Consider the following 18844-nt stretch of genomic DNA (forward strand, 5'->3'; position numbering starts at 1 on the left):
ACTGGTAGCTTGCACCGTGTTCCTGGAAAAGCCACAGACACTCAATGCCAGCCCATGAAAGCAGCCAGGAGGGAGTCTGTACCCTACAAGGCCACAGGGGCAGAGCTGCCCAAGACTGCTGCTATCTTTTATAGCAGTGTGACCTGGATGTGAGACCTGGAGTCAGAGGAGATCATTTTGGAGCTGTGAAATTTGACCGCCTCACTGGATTTCAGACTGGCATGGGCCCTGTAACCCCTTTGTTTTGGCCAAGTTCTCCCATTTGGAATGGCTGTATTTACCCAATACCTGTACCACTATTGTATCTAGGAAGTAACTAGATTGCTTTCAATTTTACAGGCTCATAGGAGGAAGGGACTTGCCTTGTCTCAGATAAAACTTTGGATTGTGGACTTTTGGGTTAATGCTGAAAGAGTTAAGACTTTGGGGAACTGTGGGAAATGCATGATTGGTTTTAAAATGTGAGGACATAAGATTTGGAGGGGCAGGGGTGGAATGATATGGTTTGACTGTGTCCTCACCCAAATCTTGACTTGAATTTTATCTCCCAGAATTACCACGTGTTGTGGGAAGGACCCAGGGGGAGGTAATTGAATTGTGGGAGCCCGTCTTTGCTGTGCTATTCTTGTGATAGTGAGTAAGTCTCATGAGATCTGATGGGTTTATCAGGGGTTTCTGCTTTTGCTTCTCTCTTATTTCTCTTGCTGCCACCATATAAGAAGTGCCTTTTGCCTCCCACTATGTTCCTGAGGCCTCCTTGGCCATGTGGAACTGTAAGTCCAATTAAAGCTCTTTTTCTTCCCAGTCTCAGATATGTCTTTATCAGCAGTGTGAAAACAGACTAATACACTAACCTATAACAGTTTTAAACAAAATAGAAAAAAAGCTATAAGCAGATTTTTAACTGAGTTTCCGTATGTCAGAATCTGCTGCTTGAGGGTACTTTTCTAGTTTGTTAGAAATCTAACTTCCAGTTGTCAACACTACAACAGGAATTTGTTCCTAAGATGAATAACTTGATTATTTCATGGGATTGAAAATAGAGAGCTTTCCTTACTTATTCTTTTTCTTTGCTCCTTGAATATTTTTGCATATCCTTATCATCCATAGACAACTGTGGCAATGCATGGGGTGAAGAAGTAGAGGAACCTAAATATACATAACTATTTGCTTCTGTCATTAAATTGATGTGATAGCAGAGAGAGTATAGTTTTGTGACTGCAAGAATTTTTCCATTATTTCTAATTCTAAACCACTGAAAGCTTATTAAAAGAAAGCTTGACAAAGGCCACATTCTGCAACCAACACTCATTGAGTATGGATAAATCTATGGCGGGAATGAAAAACAGAGATAAGCAACCAATTACTACTATATTACCAAGGATATGAAATTGGCTCTAGTTAAGGTGTAAAACTGCCGTTAAAAATATGTGCATATGTCAAAAATTTAAAGGAAAGTTGTTGAAATAATGAACAAATGAAGTAAAGTAAAAAAAAAAATTGTTTCGCAGAAGACCTTGGAAGCAATATATTTGACCCAATGAAATCAATGCTAGAGCAAATTACTTAAACTTGAAAGCAAAAGGGGAAGGAAAAGGAAATAGAAGGAAGAAAAGATCCTCTAAGAAATTGTCTTAACCTCTATGGCAGAGTTTTTGAAAAACTTGTCCTTTACAAGTAAAAGAAAACAAACAACCTCCATTTCCCCATACCTCCTGTCTTTTATTTTGTTCTCTGTCTTTGGTGAAGGAACATTTTTAAAAAAGAAAAACTTCCTTAGTTGCAGACAAATATATTTGTAAACTACAATGAGAATAAATAACTAGAAAAATGAAATACATAAAGTTTAATAGCTCCTATTTTTTATCAAGCAGGTATTAAATTGCTCTGTTAAATAGCTCTAAAGATTTGGAAACCCATCCACTCAGTTCGTCTACTTGTGTAGACCAATAGCAAACAGTCATGGACAACAGTGTGCAGAGTGCTGTGACTTAGATAAGGTGTCATTGCGTTTTGAAGGTTAATACTCAAAAAAAAAAAAAGAGAGAGAAACAAATATGAACAAATCTTTTGTTTTGAATGACTTATAACCCTTCTATTTTCAACTCCTAAAGAGTCAACTAGTCATTACCAATTTCTCTATCATAAGTCAGTAAGTGTTCAATTTAACTATAAGGGTAAATTTACATTTTATAAAAAGTCAACATTTTCAATAAAGCAAACTAACCATATCTGTAAGAGAGTGTCTATTAGCAAACTCACTGATTATGGTACAGAATTATAATCTAAAAAATGGTTGCCCTTCACGGAACTATAAAAAGTACCATAATCAATGAATTTGTTAATTGACGTTCTCTTACAGATGTGCTTGGTTTGATTTTTCTTAATATGGAGTCCATTAGAAAAAGACAAATGGAAGATTTATTACCTCTCTTCTTCTCCCCTCCCTGCTCTACTCTATTACTTGTCAAACTTTATCTAGTATCCCATCTTTCATACTTCAACTGCCACATATACACCATGCCTTTGATAAAATACCAAAGCAGTTGAGAACACTCATAATATTTTCACTAGTACTTGACAGAAATAAATCTCTTTATTGTTCTTAAAAGACAGTTATCAAAAAGATAAAGTGCAAATACTTTCAAAGCAATGTTAACTTATCTCTAATTCTGCAAAACTTATCTTCACACCACAAGTGTTAAAACAGACAGAAACTCCATCACTTCAAAAACAGCCTAATTAAAAATTTAGCTTTTGAGCTCGGAGCTTAATCTTCACACCCGCCAGATTCACAGTGCCCAATAAAGTTTCATACTTTCATTTCTGATAAAGTTGTTTCAATAATGTGTGTTATCTTTTTACATCTTGAACATATGATTTATTGTATTTAACTGGCTATGTAATAAGATTTTTTATGAAGATTGATTAGTGTATCACTAGGCCAATCAGTATCATAAAAAGGTAAAGAGTGAAAATATTAAAACCTGAATTGCCAGTTAAAAGAGTTGAACAGTGAAATGGTGGAAGAAGCAGCTGCTGTATTTATTATAGTTTATGATAGTTTTTGGATGATATCATAAACATTTCATAAATATTACACATTCTCACCTTACTTCTTCTTGAAATATAAAAAACAGCAATTCTTTTCCAATCATTGTACCCCTGTGTGTTTAATGGGCCTTGCTGGAGGGAGGACTGTTTTTAGCAGAAACTCATTAAATTGCAGACATTTCGGGAATTGTGTGTAGTAGCAAAGAAAAACCCTGGAGCAGCTATACCGAGCAAGAAGGAAAAGTAGCAGTGAAAATTCCTAGGAATAAGATATTGACGAGCCAGAAGTCAGTGGACACTGTAATCTTTGCGTCCTTAAGGAACAATGTCGTTGAAATAGTCTGACATAGATCCAGAAAGTGGCTTACCTATTTATTTTGTTGATTATTTGTTTCTCCCTACCAGGGTGTAAAAATCTATGAAAACATGGGGTTTTATCCTTTTTAATTCACCACCAAATACCCAGTGTTTGGCACATGGTATTCGTTCAATAAATATTTGTTGAATGAATGAATGGATGCCTTGTCCTTCTGAATGAGTGTGTTGGGAAACATCCCTTCCACACCAGGAACTACTTATGAGGCTGCTTTGTAACACTGGGAATGAAGGCAATTTGACTATGGGAACTTAAACATTCTCAGTAAATCAAAAATATCTTTTCAATCAGTAGAGGTCACCAAAAAGGGTATAAGTAACCAATGGATCCATTTGACTGTAACTGTATCTGAAGGGGAACTTTCTAGCTAAAAAATACTCCAGATTTTTATTGTTGTTGTTCTTTGTTTTGTTTTTGTAAGCAAACCCACCCCTCACTTTACCAGGATGAAATAAATAATGAAAGCACATCAACATATTCTTGAGAGACCACAGAGACTGGGGCACAATGGGTTGCACGCAGTGTGGGGTTATTTAGGGTCAAGATGGCTCTAGAGCAAGCAAACAACGTGTGAGAATTTGGAGATGTAGCTAAAGCATTTTAGGACGGTAATAGTGATATCAGGCAGGATCTGAAGGTTTCATATGGTTACACGGGGATTTTGGCAGTCTGATATTCTTTAGTGACGGCAATTTCTGATTACAATTAGCAGCAAATAATTCTGGAAATGAAAAGTAAGTAAAAAATAATCTGGGCATCCACTGTATACCCCTTGTTTGCCAGCAGTTTGACAAAAGTTCCTTAATTGTTCTCAACTTTATTAATTTTTGCCTTAATTCTCTACCCTCCTCAAATCTTGATCAATTATGGCATTGTGTTATGGGTATAAGCTGATTATTAGACATGAGGTTCTTCCAGTTGAGATTTGGCCATCTTAACCTATTTTGTCATCTACCCAACCTCTAATAGCAGAACAAAATGGTACAAAAAAGTAAGCGTAATCTAGCAATCTAGATTCTGAATTAGACAGAAATATAATGGAGTGCATCAATGAATAAGATATATTTAATAAGGACAGGTTGGAATTAGGCTAAAATTAACATAATTTTTAGTGATAGTGCAGATTTAAAATAGGAACACCTATTTGGGTACAAATATGGATGCCATAACTTTACTATGAGCTTAGGTATTTTTTCTGATTAATTATTTTATGTTTAATATTAAGTATAATAAGTCTCTAAAATTCTATATATCTCTATATAGACTCTGTATAAGCTAATGTATATCTCTATAAACTGACTTCAAACCATTTTGAGAACATACCCACAGACACACACAGAACCAATAAATACTACCCCTCTCCAAAAAATGAGTAGACTCAATCAAATTAACAAAATTTAATTCACATACTAAATTCCCAGTATTTAGTAAGGCATGTGATTACAAATATTAATCCAAATTCATCCAGGATTATAAGTGAGGTAAAAAAAAAAGAGCTACTTTAAAATAGTCTTTCCATTAAAGAATATTGAGTGTCTTAATTTATTAAATTATTTGGTTACATATCTGAATTTAATTGTAGTTTTTTATATGGGTCTATATTTAACTTTAATTTAGGTATTTTGATGTGTTTGTCCTTGTTGTTTAAATGATTAATTTCTCATATTTTCTCTGTGTTTTTGTATATGGAAGACATTCACTTTTTGCATAAAAGTCTTGTTCCCAATCATTTTGCAGATATTTTCCATAAAGTCTAATCATTTTTAATATATTCTCTTAGGATTTTTTTTTGTAAACAGTCTTATTATGTACAAAACATAATAAATTTGACTTCTTTCTTTTTTTGAAGTAAATAAAAGGGTAGACTTTAATCTTTATTTACAGGACACTGAGAGATATGAAATTCCATATAGAAATAAGAAACCCATTCAAAAGACAAGCTTCATACAGTATGTACAATTTGGAACTGTTCAAGTATCGTTTCAGCATAAAAAGTGGTACAATAACAAACCCCATTTAAAAAGAGTTCTTAGTAGAGAAACAGTAAAACAAACTTATACCAAACATAGTACACAACTTTTTGCCTCAGTTACATGATCTAAAAGTTAAAGGTCCCAGCAGTCCCATCCTGAACTTGGAAGGTACAGCCTTCAGAGGTAGTTTCTGGCACAGAAACTGATCTTCCTCTTCCTCTACAGAGAAATACTTCTCAATTAAGCTTAACAAAGCCTTACACACAGACTCATTTTCATGGTTTTGTAGAGCTTCAATTTTTTCTAAGCCTCCACATTCTTTACTCATACTGGGTTTCTCAGTTTCACCTAGTTTCTCAGGAGCCTGAAAGATATTTGAGATGGCATCCAGGATAACCAGAATAAACTTGGTATCTCTTGCTGTTAAGAGGTTCATCAGTGGCTTTATTATGCCACAATGAACGGGATATACAATCTGTTCAACTGTTCCACTGCTGGAATAGTTGGTCACGGCCCATACAGATTCCTTTTTTGTCTTAAAATCTGCCTTAGAGAGAACATTGACGAAGAATGGAACTAATCCATGATTCACGACTTGCTCTGTCTGATCCTGGTGGCCAGCTGTGATATTTGACTGTTAGTTTTGGGGTTGATTAGCAGGCTAGGAAAGACAGTGAGTGCTCCTGCATTGATCACAACCTGAGTCTGTTCATCTGTACCAGTGACAATATTCCCAATGGCTCTTAGTGCTGGAGTCACAAATGGCAATTTGGAAGCTCCTAGAGACTTCACAAGTTGGGGCAAAACTCCCGTTTTCACGACCATGTCAGTTCATTCATTTGGACCACCAGAAAGGTAAGGAATAACCTGCTAATATTTCTGGATCATCATGATGCAGGAATCAAACTAACGTAGGAAAAATTTGCTCAACAGAATCTAAAGGAGGTGTGAGTATTCTTGCGGCAAAAGTTTGAAAGTGTCCACATAAGATTACTTAAGTAATCGCATGCTAAAGATGACATATCAGGAACTGCAAGAAGAGCCAACAGTGGGTCAACTGCACCGCAGTTGATAACCAAGTCTCGGAAAATGGAACCATCACCTGCAATGTTTCCTACAGCCCATACAGCTTGTTCACTGATGTGAGCATGGGGAGATGCCAACAGAGAAATGAATGCTGGGATGGCACCTCCGTCTACCACAGCCTTGGTCTGTTCTGATGCCCCAGAAGCAATGTTAGTGAGTGCCCAAGCAGATTCAAACTGAATGGGACTACAATCAGTTCTTCCCAAGAAGGACAGGAATGTTGGAATCAAACCAGCCTGGATTATGTTGTCTGTTGGGGGGAGGGCTGATTTTCTCCAGAAGGTAGTTTCCTGGCAGCTTGAGTAGCTTACAGCTGACTTTCCACATTGTTGTTATTTATACCTTTGACAATGTCATCAACAGACCAATTTACAGTATCCTGGTTGTTGCAGTTCTTCTGCAGTGGAGAAGTAGCATCATCAGGAAATGAGCTTATATTTCTCCTTCTTAGCTTCCTCAGCTCCACATTGACTTCTATTCTGCGATGCCTCATTTCTGTACTGTCTTTTTCTTTGTTCTTGAATCTGTTAAGTCGGGTGGCTGGTGTATTAGCATTCTCATTGGTGCGCATGGATATGAGACAAAGGGAGAAAGCTGCACAGGGGGCCCAGGTTTCTCCATGGGAGGCAGAAGAGGCCTCAGCAGCTGAGGGGTGGCTGAACTCAAACATCCACTTCAGTGCAGCACTAAGACTGCGTCAAATTTGACTTATATCTGATGCTAAATCACTTTCCCTTGCCTCATGGTTTTTGAGTTGTGAGCATGTGATTTAGCCATGGCTGAGTGTGAGCCCCTGCCTGCGACTTTAAATCTTGTGGAAGTGAAGCCAACAGACAGGCCAGGGAGAGAGATTGTTTGCTGTAGCTGTAGAGCAGTTGAGAGCCTGGTGGTTTAATGATGAGTGCTTGATGAAGTTGTGGGCCTCTTCAACAGATCATGGTTAGAAAAGGATCTGAGCTTTCTCCTTTTTAAAATTTCCTTCCAAATGCAGTTCTCCAGCTTTCTAGTTGATTCTGTAAACTCTCCAGTATCCTTCTAATTAATTCCTTTTCTGTGTGAATTAACTGCATTTAGTTTCAGTTGTCTTCAACAAAGAATCCTGACAGGGTAGAGAGTAGGGTGGAGGATGGTGATGCAATAAAATAAAAATTTAGAAAACAATAATTACGTTTGGGGGAGCAAATAATTTTTGGATTAGCTAAGTAGAGGAAATGGATGAGAATGACTGATCAAGAAAGATAAGAGAGGGCTTTAAATTAATAATCTCAGATTTAAAAAACAACCTATGGGCTTTATAAGTATTTGATGATTTTTTTTTAAATAAAAGTATGAGTTGACAAAGCTAGTCTTATAAGACTGTAAAAATGAAACTTTTTTATACCTCAATTTCAGTGCAAATTGAGAATGACTTGATAGGGATCAAATACCTGCTTTGGATCCTGCAGGGCTCCCTGCACTGAGCATGCCAGCAGACTGGAAGCCTACCACTGCTAGTGTTTGTGACCTCCCACTTCCACCTTTTAAATGTGTGGAGTGGAAGAGACCAGAGAGAGAGAAGATTTTTCTGGAAAAATGTACCTGTGTGTTATCTGTCGCCTTCCATGAGGGAATTACATGGAATGTGTCCTGGGAACTGCAGTCAAAGGTCCTAGCAGAGAAAATTAAAAAACAAAACAAAACAAAACACAAAAGTGCTTTTCAAAGGAGAAGTGAGTTGAAACAAAACAGTACTTGTGCATTCATTATATCCAGAAATAGGAACTCTTCTATCAGCCCTGTGACATGCTTTGTTTATCTCTAATTACCTTTTCTCCCAGTACTGTGCCTCAAGTTGTCAGTCAGAATAGCCAGGACTGGGGAAGAAGGAGAATGAGGAATAGAGGAGCAAAAAAGCTCTCACCCTTATTGCAGGCACAAGCTTTATGAGTTCCCTATCTGGGACATGGGGATAAAACAAGGAAAGTGAAGGTGTGTAAATTGTGGTGGACTATATTGAGACTGTTTGTGATCAAAAGGGCCTAGACAATTGAGAGGATCTGACTGAAACTTGTGGCAGATGTAGCCAAGGAATTAGTTCATGAGCTTGTTTGAAGTTGAATGGAAGAAAGAATAAAGCTGTTTTCTGCTTTTATCCTACTGAGTCCAGCTGATTCAATAAAATATTTACATATTGTTGTGTGAAGGGGAAAGAGTCCAGTATGAGGAGACATGGAAAACAAGAAAGTCAGATAGGATATAATAACAGCTAGCAAGGAATGAGTTTTAAAAACCCTAAAGCTTGTGATGAAATAGAAACAAAAAGGACAGATGTGAGAGAGATAGATGTGAGAGAGATTTAAAGGACAATTTTTGGCAGGGGATGATGGCTAACTGGATTGAGTAAGAAGATAGAAGATTAAAAGATTAGTTTGAGGTTTCAAGCCTGGAATATTGGTGACACCATTTAAAAAAAATAGAGTAATCAAAATGACCTTAATATTGGGAAAATAAAGGGATAAATGAGGAAAAAATGAATGTGCTTTGGGAAGTAACACTAAATAAAAAGAGAAAAATTCAGAGGTCCTTGGGTCTCAGAAACAAAATAGGAGCAGGTAGGATTTCATAGAAGATTGTGAGATAGTGAAGAGGGGAAATAGTTTACCACAGAATGTATATTATCTCCAAAATGCTCACTCCTGAATAATAACAATCATCACAATTTATATCATTGGTGCTTGGGGGAATACTAATAAAATTATTGAGGGCTTACTATGTGCCAGGCACCATGGGAGTGCACTAAATGTACCATCCCATTTAATTTAGGACAGCATTCTTTAGTCTGTAGTACTATTACACTTATTTTATAGAAAAGGAATAGGAGACAGTGAGTTTAGGGAACTTACTGAAGTCAGTTATTTATTATCAATTAAAGATTCTGGTACTGATTATGTCCCAAGGGAACCATCAGATATGGAAATGATCAATTTCCAAAAGAAATAAGCAGATAAGATTATACATGGACATAAAGATGGAACAGAGAAACGGGACTACTAGTGGGGTTGGGGGCGGGGGGCGAGGGTAGAAAACCTACCTGTCGGTTACTATGCTCACTACCTAAATGACAGGATCATTCATACACTGAACCTCAGGAACATGTAATTTACCCATGAAACAAACCTGCACATGTACTCCGTGAACCTAAAATAAAAGTTGAATTTGAAACTTGCCTCTTAATTTCTTGTTTTTAATAATAATAATATATTGTGGTTTTGGCTCCCATATCCTGATTTTGCATGCAACTATTATCTCTGAAACTTATCTTCCAATCTCTTTTTCTTAAAAAAATACAAGCTTTTAAATTTAGAATAGTTTTAAGTTTACAGAATTATTGTGAAGATAGTACAGAGAGCTCCTGTAGACCCCACACCTGCTTTCCTCTATTATTAACATCATACATTTGTATATTAGGCTTGTTACAATTAATGAGCCAATATTGGTATATTATTTGCATCTAAAATTCATACATTATTCACATTTTCCTAGATTTTTCCTGTAATGTGATTTTTCTGTTCAGGATCCCACCCAGGGTACTGTGTTACATTTAGTTGTCACAGCTTCATGGAGCTTCTATGTTGTGACAATTTCTTAGACATTCTTTGTTTTTTATCATCTTGACAGTTTTGAGGAATACTGGACTGGCCAGTTATTTTGTAGAATGTTTCTCAATTTGGATTTGTTTGATATTTATCTCATTATTAGACTGGGATTATGAGTTCTTAGTGACGAAGAACACAAAGATTAGGGGCCATTCTCATCACATCATATCAAGGGTATATTCCATCTACATGACTTATCTCTGTTTACATTGACCTTGATTACCTGGCTGAGATCGTGTTCGTTAGGTATCTACACTGCAAAGTTACTTTTTAATTTATTCCTTTTCATATTATATGCTTTGGAAGAAAGCCAGTGCATGCAACCCACACTAAAAGCAGTGGGGAGCTATGCTCCCCCTCCTTGACAGCAGAGTATCTACAAACATTATTTGGAATTCTTCTGCATGAGAAATTTGTCTATACTCCTCCATTTATTTATTTGTTCAACTATTTGTTATATCAGTATGGACTAATGGTATTGTTTATATTTTGGATGATAATTTATTTATTTTATTGCTCAAATTGTTCCAGGTTTGGCCATTGGGAGCTTTTTCAGTTGGTTCTTGTATCTCTTTGGCTTACCACTGTCATTTTTGTGTGTGAGTACTTTCTTATTTTTCTGGCTTTGGGCTCATCTTGAATACTTTTTTTGCCATAGTCTTAGAATCAGCAATTTATCCAAGGAACCCTGGTTCCTTTTATTGGATAAAGCAATTAGAAAGCAATATCTGGACACGAGGTGTGTTCCTTGCTTTCTGTGTGTCAGTGCTTCTGTACCCTCTCAATGAATAGAACAAGGAGATGTATGTGTATGTACCAACCCATGTATATGCCCATATCTATGATGTTTTCTATGTGTAACCATCTATAGCTATATTAATTAAGCATGAGTTTGTACTGATATCTCCAACTGTAATCTAGTACCACATTGATCATTTTAGTCTCCTTTCTTGCTTATCTTATTTCTTATTTCTTTCTACTCTAACCTTAAGAAATCTGACTCTCACCATTCACCATTCATAAATTTAAGTTTTCAATTCCAGTATACATGAATAGTGGTTCAATAATTGTTAACCCATACCCTTGGGCAAAAAAAAACCTTTATCCAGTAGAGTATATACAGTGCTTATGAACATTTCACTTTGCCTTTAGTCTAAAATAACCCACTCATTTCCAAAGTTACTTAGATCAACATCTTACTCTCTCACTCCCTTCAGTGGGGTTCACACATTCGTAATAAATTTTGCTGTCTTTGCCATATTCTGCACTTCATTCTGACATCTGCCAACTTTCTGAATGATTGTTTTTAAAATTGCTTACGTTATAGTTCACTTTTCATGCTGTAGAGCTCTATGGGTTTTGCTTATTGTCATGTATTAACCATTGCAGTACTAAAAAGAATGGCTTCACTGCCCTAATACATCCTCTGTGCTCCACCTAATCAACCATCCCCAGTATCTTTTTAAATATCAGTCACTTCAGTTATTTGAAAAAAGCTCAAAAGTTACAATTTGTCTTTGTGTGTATGTGTATTCCACATGCACACATACGTATGCTACTCCATGCCAGATATTTTAGTAGGCCCAGGCATGCAGAAAGGATCAAGAAAGGTAGTTTTCTATCTTCATGAAGCTTACATACTATTGGAGAAAATTGCTTTTGTGGCATGTATTATACATAGAACAGATGTATAGCATATTATGATTTTATGTTATGAGGAAAACATGATTTAACCTCTGTAAGGTACATAGAATAATCCCAAGTATATAGTTGGTAGTCAGAAGACATGAATGTCATCTACCTTCACCACTCAAGTTGTTTATTTATTGAACTTGGATTTATTAGCACCCTCTACATGGGAGTGGAATGTGTCTTAGCAAGAATCATGGGTTATGTTTTCTCATTTATCCCAATACTGGGTATAATACATTCATTTCACAAGGATATGTCCAGTACCAGGGTTATTCCAGGTTCTGTAACAATGTTAATCCCAGTATTATTAGAGTGAAGAATGTGTAAATAATATGGAAGGAAGCAGTTGTAAAGTTAGATTGGAGGCAAATTGTGATGGCCTTTACAGGCTTACTGAGTTGTGAATTACACTCAATTATATATGACGTAGCGGGAATGCAAAGATGATCAAGATCTAGTTCTTGACCTTAAAATCATGGAATCAAGCATGCACATAAATTATCACTCCTTGAAGCAAGTTGTGAAAGAGATGGAGGGATGTGTAATGGGGGTAGTGCTGAACCTAGGATAAGTATGGAATGAGGCAGACTTAAGTTTCCATACCAGGACACTGGTGTTATAGTGTGAACTGCTTTTTAAAAGCCCAGTCCCTATGGTGTGTTTGATTGCAGATAGTCCTGCCAAGTTTGGGGGTAGGAAAACATGTTGTGCGCAAGGGCAGCTTTAAACTGTTACTGGAATTTATACATTAGAACATTTTATCCTTTTGATTCATCTTCTTGAAATGTTGATAAAATTTATGATTTTATAGTTTTTATACAAGTGTAGTTTTTATTTATATAGTTCTTATATTTTTAAAATATAAAAACTATAAAATAATTATACCCACAGGAAGTTCTAGATATGTGTTTAAAAGCACTTGTATACAATCATTCAAGTTTAACAACTTGTGTTATTTACTACATTTGTCCAATTTAAAAATAACGTTAAAATCTTCAGTGTACCCATATGTTTTTATTCACTCCTCCCTCCCCAGATAAAATCATATGATCATCATCCTGAGTCTGGTTCTTATCATTCTCTCACATGCTTTTACAGTCTTCTGTCATAGATATTTATATAGAGAGAATATATAGAATAGCACTGCAAATTATTGTTCTAAAAATAGTATATTGTAGGTCTCTTTGTACCTTATTCCTATGTTGTTTTTGAGATCTATTCATGCTGCTAATTGTTAAGTAAATGTTAATTTTGTAATTCATTTCCCTATTTGCTAGATGCATAGTTGGTTGATAGATACATAGATGGTTTTCTGTTTTTAGAGAAAGAATACGGTAGCAAATCATTTTGTGCACATTTTTCTGTGCTCATGTGCAGAAATTTTTCTAGACTATATATCTAGGAGTGGAATTTTCTGAGTTTTAGGCTATGCACATCTTCAAGTTTCCTGCATATCATCAAATTGCTTTTCAAAATGGTTGTTCTGATTTACAATCCCACTGGTAGTGCATAGACATTCCTTTTGTTAGACAGCTTTGCCAAGATCTAAAGATTTTGACAACATATATGTGAAATCTTATTAATTTGTAATTTCCTGATTAGTGAGTAATGTATCATTTAATGATTTTCTTGGCCATTTGAGTTCTATTCTGTGAATTGCCCATTGGGATCCTTTATCCACTCCTCTGTTGGGTTGATCATCTTTTAAAAATAGGCTCATAAAATGTCTTTAGGTATTCTGGATTTGAATCCTTGGCAATTTATGGTTATTGCAAATATTTCCTTGAGTTTTTTTTTAACTTTGCTCTTTTTTGTAAAGAGTATTTTCATATTAATGTAATATTTAAATATATTAACCTTTTACTCTGAGTCTTATACTTTCTCTGTCTTGATAAAGAAATTATTTTCTTCATTAATGTCAAAAACAATTCACCAATTTATCTATATTTTTTCTTCTTCATTGTTTTTGGTCCACTTTGCCCTTAAACCACTGATTTAGTTTTATATAGCATGAGGTAGAAATCTAGTATTTTGTCTATGTGGATAAATAATTCCCCAGAGGAATTTCTTGAATGTTTCAGTCTTTCTCACAGATTTATGTCAAAACTATTATGTACATATGTTTCCATATATATGTAGGTTTACATATTTTATTTAAATATGTATTTAATTCTCATTTTATTACTTTTTTTTCCATTCATGAGCCAATAACATGTTGTTTTAATGACTCGGACATTATAGTGAATCTTGATACCAACTAGAAAAGTAGCTACATTATCCTATTTTTTCTTCAAAATTGTCTTGATTAATCTTGGTACCTTTATTTTTCATTTAAATTTCAGGATTAAACTGTCAAATTCCATGTACACTTTTGTTAGGATTTTATTGTTATTGTATTCATTTTGGTGATTTATTTATGAATATTGACATTTTTCATAGCCAGTCTTTCTATCCACAAGTATGCTACATTTACTTAAATCTTTTACATCCTCTAATTATGTTTCACAATTTCTTTATAAAACTTTTGTGCAATATTTGTAAAATTCGTTCCTAAGTCCTATATAAATTTGTTGCTATTATAAATGGAATCATTCTCTCCATTATGCTTATCTATTTGTATATCTCTGATGTAGAGGCATGCTATTGATTTTTATGTTATTTATGTATACATACAGTAAACTTGTTGAGCTCTGTTATTAGTTCTAATAATTTTTCCATGGTTAATCTTGAATTTTCTATGCAGACAATTATATCTCCTGTGGAAAATGGCAATTTTGCTTATTTCTTTTCAATTTTTATAATTTCATTTTTTAAAAAATTTTACTACATTGGCTAGAACTTTAAAAAATCACAGCTTTTCAAATTTTATGCTTATGGTTATAACGGAATAGTCCAAACGTTTTAGTAAAATTAGTCTATAATATTATCTAGATATAATGTGTTTCAGAGGTAGAAGTTATTATTTTTCAATGGCATTTTGCTTATTTAGTTTTAAATTTAACTGTTTTATTTCTTCTTGAATCAGGTTTTGTAATTTACTTTTTCCAGAACTTATCTCATGTTTTTCATTTCATGACAATTCATTGTTTAAACATCGATTTCTATTTCCATAATGTATCCCCATTGTCCCTTCTGATGTTGCTTATTGTGCCTTTTTGCTTTGTCAATACTTGTAGAGATTTGTTACTTCTTAAAATTTTCTCTAAGAAACCACCTTGTTAATATTATTTCTTTATCATTCATATGATTTTTATATTGGTTCATGTTTTTCTTCTATTTTACTTATGTATAGTATTTTTTAGTTTTTGAAAATGAGTACTTAAATTTATACTTTCTGACAGCAGGTCTTTTAGCAGTTATACTAAAACTGAAAACAGTGGAGTTAAATATTCCAAGTTTAGAGGGAATATATTTATCAATTTACAGTTTTTTCTAAGCTAAATTATATTTCCAGAAGAGGGCAAAATGTAGACAATATCAGGTATGCAAAGGCTGATAGAACTTAAAGCCACAAACTCTCAACAAGGATATAATTAGTAAGGAAGTAAACCCATTGAAAAACCATGAGTATAAGAATAATGCTATAATTCAGAAATTGACTTTTTAAAAATTCAGTAAATTTAATTAAATATTGACATTAGGAAAACTGTTTTCATACTTACTGCTAATGTGTTTAAAGTCGATTATATTTTTCTAATCTTTTAAATTTATTTCTGTAGCTACAGTTCTTGCTTCATTTCTCATTGATTTTGTTTTTCAATTTAAAAATGATGTTAATTTTTATCCCTCTTTGAGTGTTCTAGAATAGATATTTTAGTGGTGGGACTATAATTTATCTAGAATGAATCAGTATTCTGATAGTTAATTTGTTTGACTTCCTTTCTTTTCAGTAATTCTGTAAAATGTGTTTTCCTTTGCAGATTTATTTTCGATTAGCAGATTTTTGTTTCTCTAACGTTTTGTTTCTCCCCTTTGTTTTCCCTATCTTTTGACTTTGATTTTACCTTATTTGGGCTTCAGGACCGCCAGTTCAGAATTAGGCTCTATAATGGTGGTTGGTGGTCCTGTCTTCTGATAGTATTTAAAATGGTAAGGCTGTGTTTCTGCGTGGTGGGGGCCATAGCTCCCTGTAAGCCACTGTGACTTCACCATTGCTTACTGCTTGGTGGGTTTTTGTTCACAGAGATGTTTTGGGTTCACAGAGATGTTTCGGGTTCACAGAGATGCTTAGCTTATTTTCAAATCAGCTATGTGCTTTTGGTTTTCTCTTTTTGTGCTTCATCTATTACCATTATGTATTTCAAACACAGGGTTTAAAAATATGAATTTATTATGTCTTGTTCACTATAAGTTTTTGTATATCTTCAGTAGAATATACTAAGCATAACTTCAACTTTTCTTCACAAGTTAGGTAACTGGTGTTTGAAAATTAATTATTGTATCATGCGATAGCACAGTTGTATTCTCAAAACGTTTTTTAAGTAATTCCCCTTTCCGCTAAATAACCTCCAGTCAAATCGCTAAAAGCTGCTTATTTTACTTCCTATGTATTTTTCAAATTTGTACTCTCCTCTCTGTAGCTACAGTTTCTGCCTAATTCAGACTATCATGAGATTCCTAATTTGTCTCCCTATCTTCAGGTCTGCCTCCAAAATATATATCCCATAGGCTCCTTCAGATCTGACCATTTTATGTCTCCTCTCCCCCAGGTGGAGGTCTAGCTTTCTACTGAGGCACCCAAGCCTTACATGGCCTGATCTGTGCCCATCTCTAGTCTTCCAGATCACCTCGGTTCCCCACATGCCTCATGCACTTCCTTCTGCCCATAATTCTGGTCACTCTTTCCTTTTCCTGAGCAATCCTACATATCTTTCAGAATTGATCTCAAGTATTCTTCATTAAACTCCCAGACTGGGCTAGTTTTAAACTTTGCTCAGTTTTGGGCACCAATGTTTGAGTTCCAGAAAAAGTTGCAAAGGTAGTACAGAGAATTCCTGTAAAATCTCCACTCAGTTTTAGTTTCCTTAATGTGATCATCTTACATTACTGATATATTTGTCAAAACTAAGAAACTAACATTAACACTGATACATTACTATGAACTCAACTCCATTTTTTTCCAGATTTCAACAGTTTATCTGTTAATGTCTTCCTGTTCCAGAATCCAATCCAGGATACTGCATTGCAGTCCTCGTGTTTCAGAATCCAATCCAGGATACCACAATGCATTTAGTTGTTATTTTTCTCAGTTTCCTCTTATCTCTAACAATTTATCAGCTTTTCATTGTTTTTCTTATTCCGTTTTGTAACCCAGCAACTAAGTGACCTAAAGTAAAGTAAGTGAGAAAATAGAGAATAAATTATTCTGGTTTTGCTAGCTTTTCTGCTTTCTCATTTTGCTATTTGCCCTTTATTTTCTAACTGCTACTAAAAATCGCTGCTTTCTACTGCACACAAATGATCTGGCTACCAGTCCCAGCAACTTTACCTCTGGACTTTATGTTAGCTACTTCTGGCTCATAGGCCTTTTCCATTTCTTCTGGGTCCACAGTAATTTCCTGGATGAATTTAATTAAAAGGTTTAGGCCTTTTAATTAAATAATTATTAATAAAGTAAATAAGATTAGAGGTTACAAAACTGAGAATCTAAAACATTTCAGAGGCACCATTCAATATAACATCAAGTGGTAAGATGGGATTCCAAAATTTCACGGAGGTCTAGCAATGTAAATGCAGTAGATTTCATGTCCACAAGATGAGAAGACAGCAGACCCCTTTCAGTATTTAGTACCATCAGCTCCTTGCTGGGCATAGGATGGAATAGCAATGCTAAGGAGTGTCACTTTGTACAAGACAAACGTCTTTTAGGAGTTAACGCTAATATATGAGCTATGACCTTAGATCAAGCAGCAGTGAGAATGTGCCCCAGTGGAGTGCATATGACACTAGGAACAATAATTCACTACTGGATTTGAGGGAACAGCATAAAGCAGGCAAGAGAAAGAATTTTGAAAATATCTGCGTGCAGTTGTGTAGTTTTAGGCCTAGATTGTTCACTCCTCTAAATAGTATCTCCAAGCCCTGTAAATGATAACTTTGTCCTAACAGACACACTTTTAGACGAAGAATCTCTAGTTTGGATGTATAAATTTTATTCCCTTAAAGTCTTCAATGATACTTAAGCCTGCCCTAAAAACAATGAATAAAAAAATTACTTGGTCTAACTGGATACAAAACGTAATTTTATAAATTTACTAACAATATTCCAACAGACTTTTCACATTATCCCCTTTATAACCCTTTGACAAAAATACAATTTAGATAAATCACAGCTTTGGAAGTACCTGCAGCTGAGAAATACAATAACAAAGATTATAGAGTTTTTCATGAGCGTCATCCCCAAAGAGTTACAGCCAAATTATTTATAACCTGTGGGGGGAAATAAAACTCAGGGTTGCATTTATATGTAATCTTATTGTCCTGAGGCCAGGCTTACTACAGAGAAACAAAGGCTTTTGCTCAAGATAGATGGTGGCCTTTTGGACAATACCTGTTAGCACAGTGATTGGTACAGTTACACCACCCTAATGATTATATAATTACATGCACGCAAGTTAAAAGCCAAATCTGGAAACCTTGCACACCAACACCAGACACATAATTCACTACTAGCTCTGAAGGACAATCATTTGATTCTGTCTTTTTTCCTTGCATATGTAAATGGCAGTCAAACCCCCTATACCTTAATGACTAGTACAGAGCCTTTCACAGAGGAAGTAGATTGTCAAAAGATACTTCTTGGTGAAATATATGATGGTGAATCTAATTAATAAAATGATTTTTATGCAACATTCCTATGTCTTCCCAGACTCGAAGAATTATCCAACCCTGAGACTGAACCTGACACATCTGAGCAAAAAAATGTTTATGCTTCACGAAACTACAGTGAACTTTTAGTAGTCAAATGAGTTTTCAGCTTTTGTTTTGGGGATAGGGAAATATCCTTTTAGGTGAGCCAGTGGTACCAA

At 34.9% G+C, this 18844-nt stretch overlaps 1 pseudogene; it reads right to left on the bottom strand.

The window, feature by feature from the left end:
* Window positions 1–5431: 5431 nt before the first annotated feature.
* Window positions 5432–7078, bottom strand: LOC107976089 (importin subunit alpha-1-like; annotated as a pseudogene).
* Between the last annotated feature and the right edge of the window lie 11766 nt (window positions 7079–18844).

Source organism: Pan troglodytes, chromosome 6 (genome assembly GCF_028858775.2).
Source record: "Pan troglodytes isolate AG18354 chromosome 6, NHGRI_mPanTro3-v2.0_pri, whole genome shotgun sequence".
Lineage (NCBI taxonomy): Eukaryota > Metazoa > Chordata > Mammalia > Primates > Hominidae > Pan > Pan troglodytes.